This window comes from Mesoplodon bidens, assembly GCF_964165515.1.
Source record: "Mesoplodon bidens genome assembly, chromosome: 17".
Lineage (NCBI taxonomy): Eukaryota > Metazoa > Chordata > Mammalia > Artiodactyla > Ziphiidae > Mesoplodon > Mesoplodon bidens.
Genome location: NC_138174.1, coordinates 18,247,436 through 18,266,182, shown reverse-complemented (window position 1 = coordinate 18,266,182; position 18,747 = coordinate 18,247,436). Strand labels below are relative to the sequence as shown.

The 18,747-nt window shown below is 41.5% G+C and overlaps 1 long non-coding RNA gene across 1 annotated transcript; it reads right to left on the bottom strand.

Annotated features, from left to right (window-relative positions):
* Positions 1 to 1,318: 1,318 nt before the first annotated feature.
* Positions 1,319 to 17,793, bottom strand: LOC308604857. The gene is made up of 3 exons (XR_014013564.1): positions 16,931 to 17,793; positions 16,014 to 16,132; positions 1,319 to 5,094 (listed from the first exon to the last, which is right to left on the bottom strand). It is a non-coding gene; the product is annotated as an uncharacterized lncRNA (long non-coding RNA).
* Positions 17,794 to 18,747: the final 954 nt, after the last annotated feature.

Below are 18,747 nucleotides of genomic sequence, written 5' to 3'. Positions count from 1 at the left end.
TTCATTCCCAGAGGCTCAAGTGGAAACAGAGGAAAAGATAAAGTGCTTCTGTCCACAATTTATGATGCTCTACAGCTACCTGATATTTATGTATTTTTCCTAATGCTTCCGTATTGCTTAAGGTCCTGCGGATTCTTCCCAGGATGAAGATGGAGAGGAAGCACGAATGCAAGCATCACAAAACACACTCCCAAACACTGACTCAACAGAGGTCAAGTCACGGGGCTTTGTGAACATAACTCTTAATACAAAACATAATCTGGATTTCATGAGACACACACAGAAAACTCTACACAATGTGTCAAGAGCTTCCTAAAGTAATTCAGAAATCACTGAAAATATCCAAGAGTTTTTTTTTTTTTTTTTTTTTTTTTTTTTTTGTGGTACGCGGGCCTCTCACTGTTGTTGCCTCTCCCGTTGCGGAGCACAGGCTCCAGACACACAGGCTCAGCGGCCATGGCTCACAGGCCCAGCCGCTCTGGGCACGAACCCGTGTCCCCTGCATCAGCAGGCAGACTCTCAACCACTGCGCCACCAGGGAACCCCCAAGAGAATTTTTAAAGGTGCTTTTTATTGGTTTATTCGGAGGCAAAGCTGTAAGGTACATGCAGGCCACTTAGTCATTGAAGGTAAATTTGCCAACAGGCCTCTCACCAAATCCATCAGCCACTGACCACTCACCTGTTGAACAGCCACTATCTGAACTTGCAGACTTTGAAGACTTCTGTGTTCTCCCAGAAGATGGTATGGAAAGTGCTGCTTTGAGATTCCCCCCTGGTGGCATAATGGCAGGGCTGAAGTCATTTGGGACATGATGTTTATTATCATTGATCTAATGACCAGGATTTGAGTTATCAGTTCTTTGAAAAAATAAATGTTGAGGAGGTAGGGAGTGAAAAGGGAGGAGAACACATTTATAAAGTGCAGTGGTGCTTCTGACTTAAGGACATTATATTTGGAGTATGCTGTTAAAAATCTGTAATGGCTGGTTGTGGAAGTTACCAGAAAGTGACAGAAGCCATGTGCTCACCTGAAGAGGATTTCAGTGTAGCCTTTGTCCTCAAGGGAATGTAAGTCCACCCGAACTGGACATCAGCTTTTTAGCAGATGTACCATGAACACTGTTTCACAGGCAAGACGGAACCTGAGTTTGCAGATGTTGATGACTGATTTGTCTGGTTTTGCCTGTTTTCCTTTGGGTGTTTTTCCATGACCATATCTGCTTCCACATCTTGATTTATATGCATAACCAGGAAAACTGGTCTTCTTGCAAAAACAGGAGTTTTGTGGTTTATCTAGGAAGAATACAGAAAATATTGCCTTCTTGTTGGTGAAGATGAACAATTTTATGGTTTATTTCAATCTAATAAAATGTGGATTTTGTTTCAAAAACAAAAAAAAAAGTAGCACTGTAGAGTAACTGTCTAGAGTTCTTAGGCGGGATGAGGTGAGATAGGTGGGATGCAAATGTCAGCCAAGAACATTCACCTTTGGTCATACAAGTGACCATCTAAATGTGAGTACATTATGTTTAAGTTGGTGTGTTAAGATATCACGTGTTATTTTCTAAGTATGCAGATACCAGCTTCACTTCCCCTTCATCCTCAAGGCACATTGAACTAAAGAATCCTCAAATGTGAACATTCTCTTTTTCTTTTTTTTTTTTAGTGAATTAATTAATTAATTTATTTTTGGCTGCATTGGGTCTTCGTTGCTGCGCACGGGCTTTCTCTAGTTGCGGCAATCGGGGGCTGCTCGTCGTTGTGGTGCGCAGGCTTCTCAATGCGGTGGCTTCTCTTATTGCGGAGCACAGGCTCTAGGTGCATGGGCTTCATTAGTTGTGGCACATGGGCTCAGTAATTGTGGCTCACGGGCTCAGTAGTTGTGGCTCACAGGGCCTAGAGCACAGGCTCAGTAGTTGTGGCAAACGGGCTTAGTTGCTCCGTGGCACGTGGGATCTTCCCAGACCAGGAATCGAACCTGTGTCCCTGCATCGGCAGGTGGATTCTTAACCACTGCGCCACCAGGGAAGTCCTGAACATTCTTTTTGATTTAAATGAATTTGTATTCCAAAAATGACAGAAGACAATTTACAAAAATGCCCCCAAATAAGACAAACATTAAGGAAATGGAGAAAGTAGAAACTAAGTAAAAACTAGTGTAGGTAACATAAGATTATAATACCAGAGAGAAAGTGAGGACACGAAACTCATGCCTTGGTGTCTGGTTAGGAAGGTCACATGATTCACAGGAGACAGGAGAGTTTATCCTGTGGGGACTCCAAGATGACATCCTATAAGCTAGAAAACCATAATAATCTTTAGAGCATAATAATAACCAACAGTAATCCTTACAGTAATCAGCACTGAGTACCATAGGGCTTTTTCTCATCAGGCCAATGAGAAAAGTTATCCCACACTTGGAAAATGATAGAAGGTGATTACTTGATTTTTTTTAATGCCTTTTCTATTATTAGAAAATAATATGGCTGCTTGAGTAAAAGTAGGACCTTGTCAAATGGAACTCTCAGTTGATATTCTCGGGGAAGGCAAATTTGTTGGCACCCCTTTTTTTTTTTAATTAATAACACAAATGATAAAAAACAGTGACAATTTATAGCCTGTGAGATGAGAGGTTTGCAGAAACTGATAAAGTATTAGGATTTAAAAGTTACCCCAAAGGGTTATGGTTCAATCAGCCTGAAGAAAGTTAACTAGGCATATGGTATGGAGGGGGTTCAGAACAGGCTGCCCCAGAAAGTACCACTCTCACATATGGATTATTTTGAACTGAAAGCAGTCAAGACCCAGCAGACTCAGGAGAAGCTTTTTACCTCCCTATTAACTGCCTAAAAGAAATTAGAAAGCGGCCCTGTACCAGGAAGAGGGCTACTACCCAGTATCACTTGTTCTTCTGAGAGACTTATCTGCACCTCCGGCAAACACCTGTTTCCCAAACATCTGCTCTCCTCCTCTTCCCATGAATGGCCCTCCTCCATTTGAAGGCCCAGACCCTCGTCCCTTTTCTCAGCTTGGGGTGGTATATAAGCCTCAGTTGCCTGGTTGCCTTTTGAGTCTCCTATCTTTGCGGCTCTCCCTTACATAGTAATTAAAATGGTTTTTCTTTTGTTAATCTGTATTTTGCTACAAGGGCGTCTCAGCCAAGAACCTAGAAGAGTAGAAGGGAAACTGTTTTTCCTCCCCTACAGTATGAGCTATTTTACTTAGTCCTCTCCTTTGCAAATGTTAAGATCCTCATTCTTCAAATCCGCTCTGCACTAGGGCATGCTGCCATCACCAGAGGTTCCCTCGGTTCTGAGTTAAAGGAGGGGGAGTTGATTGAGTTGTACTGGAAAACAAACACACTGATTTGTTTACATACTGACCATGGCTGCTTTTGTGACATGACAGAGACCCAGTGGCCCACACAGAGTAAAATATCTACAATTTGGGCCTTTACAGGAAAAGTTTGTCAACCCCTGAATTAAAATGAAACTTTGACTCCTGTTCCTAAACTGGTATGAAAATTTTGCTTTTCAATATCAGCTAATGTTGGTAGATGATGTGATGCAAAAAAAAACTTATGGAAGCAACTCTACAGAGGGCCAAACTACTGCTGCTAAATACCAGGGACTCAGCATCTCCAAGGGTGGGTGGGGCCCAGGAATCCAGGTTTTAACACGGTCTCTGGGCGACTCACATGCACGTGCAAGTTTGAGACTCGCTGGGCCCTCTGGTCTAGACTGGTGGTTCTGTCCAGATTCTGCCTCAGTAGGTTTAAAGTGGGGCCAAAGATTCTGCATTTCTAATAAGCTCCTGAGTGATGCTGATGTTGCTGGTCCAAGGGCCTTAGTTTCCTTGCCTGTAAATTGGAGATGATGAAAATCTATATCATTGGGTTGTTGTGAGTACTAAATGAAGTGGTGAACATATATATCCTGCTCCCACCCCTCTCAAGCTGTGTCTGCTTGCTCAAGGTACGCAATGTCTTGGTTCTTATAAGCAGGGATAATAATAAAAATACCCACTTCATAATAAGGTTGCGGAAAGAAGTAAATGAGATAATATATGTAAAGTAGCTAGAACGGAGCCTGGAACATAGTAAATGCTGAGTAATGTAAGATACTATTACTATTACTATCATCATTGTTACATAAAATGACTGATGCAGCTATTCCATCAGCATTAGTTTCCTCTCTATTCCCTCTTACCTGTCCTCTCATCCCTACCCCTCCCTCCAAGTTCTGTTGATTTCTAACATGTCTAATCAGAGAACCTCTTCAGGCTGCTGATTCAGAAATGCCTAAACCCAGTCCAGAGGATGCCACACTAATGGGGACCCTGACCCCATTTGGACCGTGGTATCAGGCCCACTGCCTGCCCACTCCCAGGCTGCCTATGGCAGAGTGACCCAGGGTAACACAGGAAGCGGGCTTGTCCGTCCTTCCCATCTCGTGGGGCACAGACGTTCTCAGGGTTCCTGGACAGTCTTACTTTGTAGCACATTAACCTATGTGGCACCAAGTTTACTTTTCTGATGACATCATTAGGGACAATATATGGAAAACCTAAGAAGTCATTTCTCTTTGGCAGCACTGCCCTCCATAACAAAGCAAATGTTCCATGAAGAGCATCTGGATTTTGTTTTGGCTTCTCTTTGCTTCTTTGGGGTTTTAGTGCTGCCAGGAACTGCCTTCCAAGAACTGCTTAGGAAACCTTAATTTCTGGATTCAGGGTGGTGTTTATGGTTACATCTTTGCCTGAAATGACCAAATTAGAGCCAATCCTTTGTACAAGGGTGCACTGGCCACCAGGAGTCCCTATTGGTCCTGTGGCCGCCTTATCTCCGGGCATGCAAAAGACATGGTCACCGGTCATGTGTGCCTTCCACATACGAGAGCAAGACCGAGTGTGAGGTACATTTTCTTCTACAAGCCAGGTATTCAGTCTCTGCCAAACATCACCAGTATCAACAAATCCAGTATAGATTCTATGTATGGATGATGAGCTCCATGGGACCTCAGCTTGTTTTGTTGTGAGAGGATTCTGTCCAAATAAACACACTGCTAGGACCAAGATTCCCAACCAACAGGACCTAGAATAAAAGGAAAAGATCTGGGTTATCTATAGAGAATAAGCAAATGAAACACAAAGTGGGGAGGGATACTAATTAATGATGCTGAGCACCTATTCCTTGCAGGAGCTGTGCTACTTGGAATCATTTAGTTTTCAAGAAAATATGTGATAAACACATATCCCTCCCTCCCTTCCTCCATCACCTCTATCCGTCCCTCCTTCCTTCCTTCCTCCCTCTCTGAATAATTCAGTCAAAGAAACCATTTGGGGGCTTCCCCAGTGGCGCAGTGGTTGAGAGTCCGCCTGCCGATGTAGGGGACACGGGTTCGTGCCCCGGTCCGGGAAGATCCCACATGCCGCGGAGCGGCTGGGCCCGTGAGCCCTGGCCACTGAGCCTGTGCTCTGCAACGGGAGAGGCCACAACAGTGAGAAGCCGCGTACCGCAAAACAAAAACAAAAACAAAAACATTTGACAGGACTTCCCTGGTGGTCCAGTGGTTAAGACTCTGCACTTCCACTGCAGGGGGTGGGGGTTCAATCCTTGTTAGGGAAGTTCCACATGCTGCACAGTGCGGCCAAAACAAAACAAAACAAAACAAAGCCATGTGACAACCTCCCCTCCCCTCCTTTCCCCCCACTTTCCCTTCCCTTGAAGGCAGGAGGGGCTCTAGAGGCAACAGCACAGGGGCTGGGAAGCCCAGGAGGTAGCCACTGTGCTAGGGAGATTGGTCCCCTACGGGGAATCGAGTGGGGAAAAAAAGAAAAGAACTATATTGAGAGTAACAGGAGCCAGGTTTCCTGCTGTTTGGAGAAGAGATTTGCAAGTAGGGCAAGGGGGAAGGCTAGAAAAAGCCCTGGTGTGCTAGACTGGAATTGAAGGTATTGGTGTGAACTCTTTTAGATAGTTAGCTGGCTAGCTATTGAGAGACATACCGTTATATGAGTGTGTGTACATGTATGTAGACACACATATACAGATATGAATGTTTTGTAGATCTGGCCTCTCAGAGGGTCTAGTGGTAATGACATACCAGTAGCAGTGAGCAAACTTACTGCCTAGATCTTAAGTTTTTAAACACTAAGGAGCGGGGGATTAGAAACAAGATGGTGGAGTAGAAGGCCCTTGAGCTCACCTCAAGGTCTCATGACAACATCAAGAACACAACTCACTGCTGAACAGCCATCAGTAAAAGAGACTGGAACCTACTAAAAAAAATATATTCTACATCCAAAGACATAAAAAAGAAACCAAATGAGACAGTACGAGGGGCGCGTGTGTGATCTAATCAAATGCTATACCTCCCGGATGAGCAACCTACAAACTGAAGAATAATTATATCACAGAGGTCTTCCCACAGGAGGAAGAGTTCTGAGCCCCATGTCACGCTCCCCAGCCTGAGGGCCTGGCATGGGGAGGATGAGCCCCCAGAGCATTTGGCTTTGAAGGTCAGTGGGGCTTGATCACAGGAGCTCCACAGGACTGGGGGAAACAGAGACTCTACTCTTGGAGGGTGCACACAAGGTATCATATACACTGGGACCCAGGGCAAAAGCAGTGACTTCACAGGAGTCTGGGCCAGACCTACATGCTGGTCTCAGAGGGGGTTGGGGAGAGGGTGGCCATGGCTCTCTCTGGAGTCATAAAAGCCGGTGGCAGAAATATCGGTGAGTGTTCATCTACTTGAACTCTTGTTGGAGGCAAACATCTTGCTAGGGTAATTAGCACCAAGATCTGGCTCCATCCAGAGCCTGTAGGCTCCATCGCCTCAGGCCAAACAACCAACAGGGCGGGAACACAACCTATCCATCAGCAGACAGGCTCCCTAAAGACTTCCGGAGCCCACAGCCACATTTAGACACGCCCCGAGACATGGCCATGCCCATCAGAGAGCCAAGAACCAGCTCCATCCACCAGTGGGCAGGCACTGACCCCTCCCACCAGGAAGCCTGCACAAGTCTCTAGACCAGCCTCATCCACCAGAGGGCAGACACCAGAAGCAAGAAAACTACAATCCAGCAGCCTGTGGAACTGAGTCTGCAAAGGCAAGTCAGAACCTACCCTGGGACCAGCTAGTCATTGGCCCTTAGATGACAAGAGGGGAGTGCACTGCTGGGACATACAGGACATCCCCTACAGACGGCCACTTTTCCAAGGTCGAGAAACATAACATTCCACATACATAAAAATACAAATAGAAATTGAGACAAAATGAGATGGCAGAGGAATATGTTTCAGATGAAGGAACAAGATAAAACCCCAGAAGAACAACTAAGTGACATGGAGCTAGACAATCTACCCAAGAAAGAGTTCAGAGTAATGACTGTGAAGATGATCCAAGAACTTGGGAAAAGAATGGATGCACAGAGGGAGAAGTTACAAGAAGTTTTGAACAAAGAGTTAGAAAATATAGAGAGCAACCAAACCGAGTTGAAGAATACAATAACTGAAATGAAAAATACACTAGAAGGAATCAATAGCAGAATAAATGAGGCAGAAGAATGGGTAAGTCAGCTGGAAGACAGAGTGGTGGAAATCATAGCCATGGAACAGAATAAAGAAAAAAGAATGAAAAGAAATGAGGACAATCTAAGAGACCTCTGGGACAATGACAAACACACCAACATTCACATTATAGGGGTCTCAGAAGCAGAAGAGAGAAAGAAAGAGCCTGAGAAAATGTTGGAAGAGATAATAGCTGGAAACTTCCCTAACATGGGAAAGGAAACAGTCACCCAAGTCCAGGAATCACAGAGAGTCCCAGGCAGGATAAACTCAAGGAGCAATACGCTGAGACACAGTAATCAAATTGACAAAAAGATAAAGAGAAAACATTAAAGGCAACAAGGGAAAAGCAACAAATAACATACAAGGGAAACCCATAAGGTTACCAGCTGATTTTTCAGCAGAAAGTCTGCAGGCCAGAAGGGAATGGCATCATATATTTAAAGTGATGAAAGGGGAAAAACCTACAATTAAGAATACTCTACCCGGGCTTCCCTGGTGGCGCAGTGGTTGAGAGTCCACCTGCCGATGCAGGGGACACGGGTTCGTGCCCCGGTCCGGGGGGATCCCGCATGCCACGGAGCGGCTGGGCCCATGAGCCATGGCCGCTGGGCCTGCACGTCCGGAGCCTGTGCTCCGCAACGGGAGAGGCCACAACAGTGAGAGGCCCACGTACTGCAAAAAAATAAAAAAAAAAAAAGAATACTCTACCCAAGTAAGACTATCATTCAGATTTGATGGAGAAATCAAAAGCTTCACAGACAAGCTAAAGCTAAAAGAATTCAGCACCACCAAACCAGCTTTACAACAAATGCTAAAGGAACTTCTCTAGGTGGAAAAGGCTACAACTAAAAACAAGAAAACTAGGAGAAGACCTAAATAGACACTTCTCCAAAGTAGACATACAGATTGCCAACAAACACATGAAAAGATGCTCAACATCACTAATTATTAGAGAAATGAAAATCAAAACCATAATGAGGTATCACCTCACACCAGTCAGAATGGCCATCATCAAAAAATCTGCAAACAATAAATGCTGGAGAAGGTGTGGAGAAAAGGGAACCCTCTTGCACTGTTGGTAGGAATGCAAATTGATACAGCCACTATGGAGAACAGTATGGAGGTTCCTTAAAAAACTAAAAATAGAACTACCATATGACCAAGCAATCCCACTACTGGGCATATACCCTGAGAAAACCATAATTCAAAAAGATACATGTACCACAATGTTCATTGCAGCACTATTTACAATAGCCAGGACACGGAAGCAACCTAAATGTCCATCGACAGATGAATGGCTAAAGAAGATGTGGCACATATATACAATGGAATATTACTCAGCCATAAAAAGGAACGAAATTGAGTTATTTGTAATGAGGTGGATGGACCTAGAGTCTGTGATACAGAGTGAAGTAAGTCAGAAGAGAAAAACAAATATTGTATGCTAATGCACATATATGGAAACTAAAAAAAACGGTACTGATGAACCTAGTGGCAGGGCAGGAATAAAGATGCAGATGTAGAGAACAGACTTGAGGACACAGTGGGGGAAGGAGAAACTGGGACGAAGTGAGAAAGTAGCATTGACATACATACACTACAAAATGGATGGCTAGGGCCTCCCTGGTGGCGCAGTGGTTGAGAGTCCGCCTGCCGATGCAGGGGATACGGGTTCGTGCCCTGGTCTGGGAGGATCCCATATGCCGCGGAGCGGCTGGGCCCGTGAGCCATGGCCGCTGGGCCTGCGCATCCGGAGCCTGTGCTCCGCAACGGGAGAGGCCACAACAGTGAGAGGCCCGCATACCGCAAAAAGAAAAAAAAAAAAAAAATGGATGGCTAGTGGGAAGCTGCTGCATAACACAGGGAGATCAGCTCAATGCTTTGTGACGACCTAGAGAGGTGGGAGGGAGGCTCAAGACAGAGGGGATATGGGGATATATGTATATGTATAGCTGATTCACTTTGCTGCACAGCAGAAACTAACACAACATTGTAAAGCAATTATACTCCAATAAAGATATAATAAAATTTTAAAAAAGAAAACTATTAAATGGGAAAGCTACCAGTAAAGGCAAACATACAGTAAAGGTAGGAAATCATCCACACACAAATGTGATATATAAACCAGTAATCTTGAGAGAAGAAGAGTACAAATGCAGGATATCTGAAATGCATTTGAAATTGAGAGATCAGCAACTTAAAACAATCATGTACATATAGACTGCTATATCAAAACCTCATGGTAGCCACAAACCAAAAGGCTATAATAGGTATACATACAAAAAAGAAAAAGGAACCTAAACACAACACTAAAGATAGACATAAAATCACAAGAGAAGAGAACAAAAGAGGAAAGGAAGAAAAAAGACTTACAAAAACAAATCCAAAACAATTAACAAAATGGCAATAAGAACATACATATTGATAATTACCTTAAATGTAGACAGATTAAATGCTCTATCTCCAAAAGACATAGACTGGATGAATGGATACAAGAACAAGACCTGTATATATGCTCTCTACAAGAGACCTGCTTCAGATCTAGAGACCCATAGAAACTGAAAGTGAGGGTATGGGAAAAGGTATTCCATGCAAATGGAAATCAAAAGAAAGCTGGAGTAGCAATACTCATATCAGACAAAATAGACTTTAAAATAAAAACTGTTACAAGAGACAAAGAAGGACACTGCATAATGATAAAGGGATCAAATCAAGAAGAAGATAACAATTGTAAATCTATGTGCACCCAACATAGGAGCACCTCAATATATAAGGCAAATGTTAACAGACATAAAAGGAGAAATTGACAGTAACACAATAACAGTGGGGGACTTTAACACCCCACTTACATCAGTGGACATATTATCCAGACAGAAAATCAATAAGGAAACACAGGCCTCAAATGACACAGTACACCAGATGGACTTAATTGATATTTATAGAGCACTCCGTCCAACAGCAGCAGAATACACATTCTTCTCAAGTGCACATGGAACATTCTCCAGGATAGATCACATGCTGCGCCACAAAGCAATCCTTGGTAAATTTAAGAAAACTGAAATCAAGCATCGCTTCCAAATACAACACTATGAGATTAGAAATCAACTACAAGGGACTTCCCTGGTGGCGCAGTGGCTAGAACTCCACACTCCAGGGGGAGTCTGGGTTTGATTGCTGGTCAGGGAACTAGATCCCACATGCATGCCGCAACTCAGAGTTCACATGCTGCAACTAAGGAGCCCACGAGCTGCAACTAAGAATCCCATGAGCTGCAACTAAGACCTAGTGCAACCAAATAAATAAATAAATATTTTTAAGAAATCAACTACAGAGGGGCTTCGCTGGTGGTGCAGTGGTTGAAAGTCCACCTGCCGATGCAGGGGACACGGGTTCGTGCCCCGGTCCGGGAAGATCCCACATGCCACGGAGCGGCTAGGCCCATGAGCCATGGCCACTGAGGCTGCACGTCTGGAGCCTGTGTTCCACAATGGAGAGGCCACAACAGTGAGAGGCCTGCATACTGCAAAAAAAAAAAAAAAAAAAAAAGAATAAAAAAAAATCAACTACAGAAAAAAACTGCAAAAAACACCAACACATGGAGGCTAAACAATATGCTACTAAACAACCAATGGATCGCTAAAGAAGTCAAAGAAGAAACAGAAAAATATCTAGAGACAAATAAAAATGAAAACACGACAATCCAAAACCTACGGGATGCAGCAAAAGCAGTTCCACAAGGGAAGTTTATAGCAACAAAAACTTACCTCAGGAAACAAGAAAAATCTCAAATAAACAACCTAACCTTAAACCTAAAGCAACTAGATAAAGAAGAACAAACAAAACCCAAAGTTAATAGAAGGAAGGAAATCATAAAGATCAGAGCAGAAATAAACGAAATAGAAACGAAGAAAATAATAGCAAAGATCAATGAAACTAAAAGCTGTAGTGAGGTGGATGGACCTAGAGACTGTCAAACAGAGTGATGTAGGTCAGAAAGAGAAGAATAAATACCGTATGCTAACATATATATATGGAATCTAAAAAAAATGGTCATGAAGAACCTAGGGGAGAGACAGGAATAAAGACACAGACCTACTAGAGAATGGACTTGAGGATATGGGGAGGGGGAAGGGTAAGGTGGGACAAAGTGAGAGAGTGGCATGGACATATATACACTACCAAATGTAAAATAGATAGCTAGTGGGAAGCAGCCGCATAGCACAGGGAGATCAGCTTGGTGCTTTGTGACCACCTAGAGGGGTGGGATAGGGAGGATGGGAGGGAGGGAGACGCAAGAGGGAAGAGATATGGGGACATATGTATATGTATAACTGATTCACTTTGTTATAAAGCAGAAACTAACACACCATTGTAAAGCAACTATACTCCAATAAAGATGTTAAAAAAAAGAAACTAAAAGCTGATTCTTCGATAAGATAAACAAAATTCATAAACTTTTAGCCAGACTAATCAAGAAAAGAAAGGAAGGGGGGGCCCAAATCAATAAAACTAGAAATGAAAAAGGAGAAGTTACAACCAACACCACAGAAATAAAAAGGACCATAAGAGATTACTACAGGCAACTATATGCCAAGCAAATGGATAACCTGGAGAAATGGACAAATTCTTAGAAAGGTACAATCTCCCAAGACTGAACCAGGAAGAAAGAGAAAATATGAACAGACCAATTACAAGTACTAAAATTGAATCTGTGATTGAAAAACTCTCAACAAACAAAAGTCCAGGGCCAGATGGCTTCACAGGCGAATTCTATCAAACATTTAGAGAAGAGTTAACACCCATCCTTCTGAAAGTATTTCAAAAACTTGCAGAGGAAGGAACACTTCTAAACTCACTCTATGAGGCCACGATCACCCTTATACCAACACCAGACAAAGATACCACAAAACAAGAAAATTACAGGCCAATATCACTGATGAACATAGACACAAAAAACCTCAACAAAATACTACTGAACCAAATCCAATGATACATTGAAAGGATCGTATACCATGATCAAGTGGCATTTATCCCAGAGATGCAAGGATTTTTCAATATCTGCAAATCAATCAGTGTGATATATCACATTAACAAATTGAAGAATAAAAATCATATGATCATCTTAATAGATGCAGAAAAAGCTTCTTATAAAGTTCAATATCCATTTATGATAAAAAACTCTCCAGAAAGTGGGCATAGATGGAACCTACCTCAACATAATAAAGGCCATATATGACAAACCCACAGCTAACATCATACTCAATGGTGAAAAGCTGAAAGCATTCTCTCAAAAATCAGAAACAAGACAAGGATGTCCACTCTTGCCACTTTTATTTAACATAGTTTTGGAAGTCCTAGCCACAGCAATCAGAGAAGAAAGAGAAATAAGAGGAATCCAGATTGGAAAAGAAGAAGTAAAACTGTCACAGTTTGCAGTTGACATGATACTACACATAGAAAACCTAAACACATTACCAGAAAACTACTAGAGCTCAACAATGAATTCGATAAAGTTGCATGATACAAGATTAATACACAAATCTGTTGCATTTCAATACATTAGCAACAAAAGATTAGAAAGAGAAATTAACAAAACAATCCCATGTACCACTGCATCAAAAAGAACAAAATACCTAGGAATAAACCTATTTAAGGAGGCAAAAGACCTGTACCCCAAAAGCTATAAGATACTGATGAAAGAAATTGAAGATGACACAAATGGAAAGATATACAATGTTCTTGGATTGGAAGAATCAATATTGTCAAAATGACTATATTACCCAAGGCAATCTGCAGATTCAATGCAATCCTTATCAAATTACCAATGGCACTTTTCATAGAACTAGAACAAAAAAAATTTTTAATTTGTATGGAAACACAAAAGACCCTGAATAGCCACAGCAATCGTGAGAGAGAAAAATGGAGCTGGAGGAATCAGGCTCCCTGACTTCACACTATATTACAAAGCTATGGTAATCAAAACAGTATGGTACTGGCACAAAAACAGGAATATAGATCAATGGTACAGGATAGAAAGCCCAGAAATAAACCCACACACCTATGGTCAATGAATCTAAGACAAACCGGACAAGAATATACAATGGAGAAAAGACAGTCTCTTCAGTAAGTGGTAATTGGAAAACTGGACAGCTACATGTAAAAGAATGAAATTAGTACATTCTCTAATACCATACCATACCACAAAAACAAACTCAAAATGGATTAAAGACCTGACTGTAAAACTAGATACTATAAAACTCCTAGAAGAGGGGCTTCCCTGGTGGTGCAGTGGTTAAGAATCCGCCTGCCAATGCAGGGAACATGGGTTCCATCCCTGGCCCGGGAGGATCCCACATGCCACGGTGCAACTAAGCCCATGTGCCACAACTACTGAGCCTGCACTCTAGAGCCCATGAGCCACAACTACTGAGTCCGCATGTCACAACTACTGAAGCCCACACACCTACAGCCTATGCTCTGCAACAAGAGAAGCCACGACAATGAGAAGCCTGCACACTGCAATGAAGAGTAGCCCCTGCTTGCCACAAATAGAGAAAGCCTGTACACAGCAATGAAGACCCAACACAGCCAAAAATAAAAACAAATAAAGTAATTAATAAAAAAAAAACTCCTAGAAGAAAACATAGGCAGAACACTCTTTGACATAAATCATAGCAATATCTTTTTGGATCCATCTCCTAGAGTAATGGAAATAAAGACAAAAATAAACCAATAGGACCTAATTAAACTTAAAAGCTTTTGCATAGCAAAGGAAACCATAAACAAAACAAAAAGACAACCTACAGAATGGGAGAAAATATTTGGAAACGATGCAACCAACAAGGGATTAATCTCCAAAATATACAAACAGCTCATACAGATCAATATCAAAAACAAACAAACAACCCAATCAAAAAATGGGCAGAAGATCTAAATAGACATCTCCAAAAAAGACATACAGATGGCCAAAAGGCACATGAAAAGATGTTCAACATCACTAACTATTAGAGAAATGCAAATCAAAACTACAATTAGGTATCACCGGGCAGAATGGCCATCATCAAAAAGTCTACAAATAATAAATGCTGGAGAGGGTGTGGAGAAAAAGGAACTCTCTTACAGTGTTGGTGGGAATGTAAATTGATACAGCCACTATGGAGAACAGTACGGATGTTCCTTAAAAAACTAAAAATAGAGCTACCACATGATCCTGCAATCCCACTCCTGGGCCTATACTCGGAGAAAACCATAATTTGAAAAGATATTTGCACCCCAGTGATCACAGCAGCACTGTTTACAAGACATGGAAGCAACCTAAATGTCCATCGACAGATGAATGAATAAAGAAGGTGTGGTGTGTATATATATATATATATATATATATATATACATATATATAATGGAATATTACTCAGCCATAAAAAAAGAATGAAATAATGTCATTTGCTGCAACATGTATGGACCTAGAGATTCACTTCATACTAAGTGAAGTAAGCCAGACAGAGAAAAACAAATATCATATGATACGGCTTATATGTGGAACCTAAAAAAAAATGATACAAATGAATTTATATACAAAACAGAAACAGACTCACAGACATAGAAAACAAACTTTTGGTTACCAAAGGGGAAAGAGGAGGGGGAGGGATAAACTGGGAGATTGGGATTGACATACGCACACTACTATATATGAAACAGATAACCAACAAGGACCTACTGTTTAGCACAGGGAACTATACTTGATATCTTGTAAAAACCTATAATGGAAGAGAATGTTAAAAAAAACCCAGAAGAATATATAACTGAATCACTTTACTGTACACCTGAAACTAACACAACATTGTAAATCAACTATATTTCAATAAAAATTTTTAAAAAAACAACAACACTAAGAGGAACCAGGGCTACTTGGGGGAATGGTTGATTCCAGGTCTGGGGCAGGGAAGGAACATGATGAGCCTGGAGCATCTTCTTGCACCAGAATGTAAGAAAATGCTCAAAGAATGATAGGGTCACATCAAAAGAACAAAGGAGTCAACTTGTAGGGGATTTTATCAGCCAAATGTGGGACAATTTGAGGATTAAAATAAATAACAGATTACAAGCCACTGAATGAAATAGGAATTCACAAATCCATACTGATATACATGAATAAATGAATGAATGAGGAAGAGGGAAAAGCTCTTCCTTATAGTAGAATGACAACTACTACATGTAGAAGAAATGATGGAAACAGAAAATCACGATCGGACAACCATCACGATGGTAGTTAATTCATGTGGGAATCACCAATAGATGTCAAAGTTGGTGCATGTGGGTTTAACATATATAGGGTATTGGCATAGTTTTGGGAGTATCTCCCCACAAAATACTTATAAATTACAAAGGGAAAAATAATGACTTTATGGTGTAGAAAACTGACAGGCACTAACTTGCCAGATGATTGAGGCTGGCATCACCAGGGGTGGGATGAGTTAACACAGAGTTGCTTCCTGAGGTCATCCATGGAAAACAGCACAGCATCTTCTGCAGCATTCCCACCTGCGTCTGGCTGTGAGGAAACCTCAGAATGACTCTCGTTGACAGAAATCTTACAGAATGAAAAGCTTGTACCCTTTAAAACTGTTAATGTTGTGAAACAGAGGGAAAGACTGAGGAAAATGTTCCAGGTTGAAGGAAACTAACAAGATGCAAAACTCAGTGATTCTGGATGGGATGCTGAACCAGAAAGGAAAATGACACGTTGAAACATTTTTTGAAATTTGAAAGGGCCTGTGGGTTGAACAGTAGTGTCCAATCGATGGTGATTTCTTGTTTTGGATGGATGAATTAGCATGAGTTAGAGTCCTTATTTGGGGGCAGGGTGGAATTGAGTATACTGTCTTTAACCTGCTCTCAAATGATTCATAAAAAAGAATGAGGGGGGGGCTTCCCTGGTGGCGCAGTGGTTGAGAGTCCGCCTGCCGATGCAGGGGACGCGGGTTCGTGCCCCGGTCCGGGAGGATCCCACATGCCGCGGGGCGGCTGGGCCCGTGAGCCACGGCCGCTGGGCCTGCGCGTCGGGAGTCTGTGCTCCGCAACGGGAGAGGCCACGGCAGTGAGAGGCCCACGTACCGCAAAAAAAAAAAAAAAAAAAAAAAAAGAATGAGGGGGAGTGGTGTGCAAAGGTAAGAGAGAGAGAAAGAATTATAAAATATGGTGTAAATGTGGTAAAATGTTGAAAACTGAAAATTTGGGGTGAAGATATGGGAGCTCTTTGTACTGACAAGAGGTGAAGTAACAGGCAAAGGATCCATGATTGGTGGGTAATTTAGTAATATGTACAAATTTTGAGAAAAATATAACTTACCAAAAACTGGCCAAGAAGAAATAGACAGTTTGAGTAGTCCTTTAACCAATAAAGAAATTGAATTAGTAGTGAAATATTTTTCCATTTAGAAGACACTAGGTTCAAATGGCTTTTCCAAGAGAATTTTAATAAACGTTCAAGGAACAAATGATTCCAATCTTACACAACTTCTTCCTGAGGAAAGAAAAATAGGAAACACTGCCCAACTCATTTAAGAGGTTGCCCTAATCAAGACATCAAAACCAAAGAGACCATGGTAAATTACACACTAAGCTCACTCATGAACACAGATTCAAAAATCTTAATAGGATATTAGCAAATTTAATCCAGCAATGAATAAAAAAATAACCCATAACGACCAAGATGGGTCTACCAAAGGAACACAAGGCTGGTTTAACATTAAGCAATCTTTTAGTATAATTCACCACATTAATTGATTAAGGGAGAAAACGTATAGGATCATATTATTAGATGCAGAGAATGCATTTGATAAAACTCAACATCCATTCATGATAATAATTCTCAGCAAGACAGTAGAGAAAGGACCTTTCTTAAGCTGATTAGAGGCATCTACCATGAGCATTTAATAAAGTTCAATATTTGATTAAAAAAAATAGAAGTGAATTTGCATAATATGATAAAGGACAGCTAACAAAAGCCTACAGCAAAAACCATAGTTTAAAGTTTAACATTAAAATAGTTTCCTCTAAAATCAGGAACAAGAAAAGATGCCTATGCCTTTATCTCTACTCAACATTTCCCTAGCGATTCTAAAGTGCAGTAAGACAAGAAAATGATATAAAAGGTTTGAAAATTAGAAAGATCCAAATAAAATTTTCATTATTTATAGGTAATATAGGTTCAGTCTAGAAAACAAAAGAAACTAAAAATAAATATTAGAATTAATAAAATTTAGCAAGATTGCTTAATATAAGATTAATATATAAAAATCACTTGCATTTCTATATATTAGGCACAAATACATACAAATAAAATTTTTTAAAAGATGTTATTTATAATAGCAACAAAACATAAGATTAAATCATAAAATATATGCAGAATCTTTGTGGAGAAAAATTTTAAAACCTTTTGAAAAACCCAATATACAAAGTTAACACAGATACACCATGTTCAGGGATGGGAAGCCTCTATATCTCAGACTGATCTATAAATACAACGCACTTCCAATCAACATGTCAGAGGAACTTTTTGAGGAATGTGACACTATGATTCTAAAACTTACATGGAAGATTAAAGGGTCAAGAATAACCAAGAGGTACTTCCCTGGTGGTCCAGTGGTTAAGACTCCACACTCCCAATGCAGGGGGCCTGGGTTTAACCCCTGGTTGGGGAACTAGATCCTGCATGCATGCTGCAACTAATAAGAGTCCACACACCACAGCTAAGAAGTCCGCATGCCGCAACTAAGAAGCCCACATGCCACAACTAAAGATCTCACATGCTGTAACGAAGATCCTGCATGCCGCAACTAAGACCTGGCACAGCCTAAATAAATATTTTTTTTAAACATTAAAAAAGAGAGTGAGAATAGGGCTTCCCTGGTGGCGCAGTGGTTGAGAGTCCGCCTGCCGATGAAGGGGACGTGGGTTCGTGCCCCGGTCCGGGAAGATCCCACATGCCGCAGAGCGGCTGGGCCCGTGAGCCATGGCCGCTGAGCCTGCGCGTCTGGAGCCTGTGCTCCGCAACGGGAGAGGCCACAACAGTGAGAGGCCCGCGTACCTCAAAAAAAAAAAAAAAAAAGAGAGAGAGAGAGAGAATAACCAAGATTTTCCTGAAGAAAATAAGGTGTTTTGGGC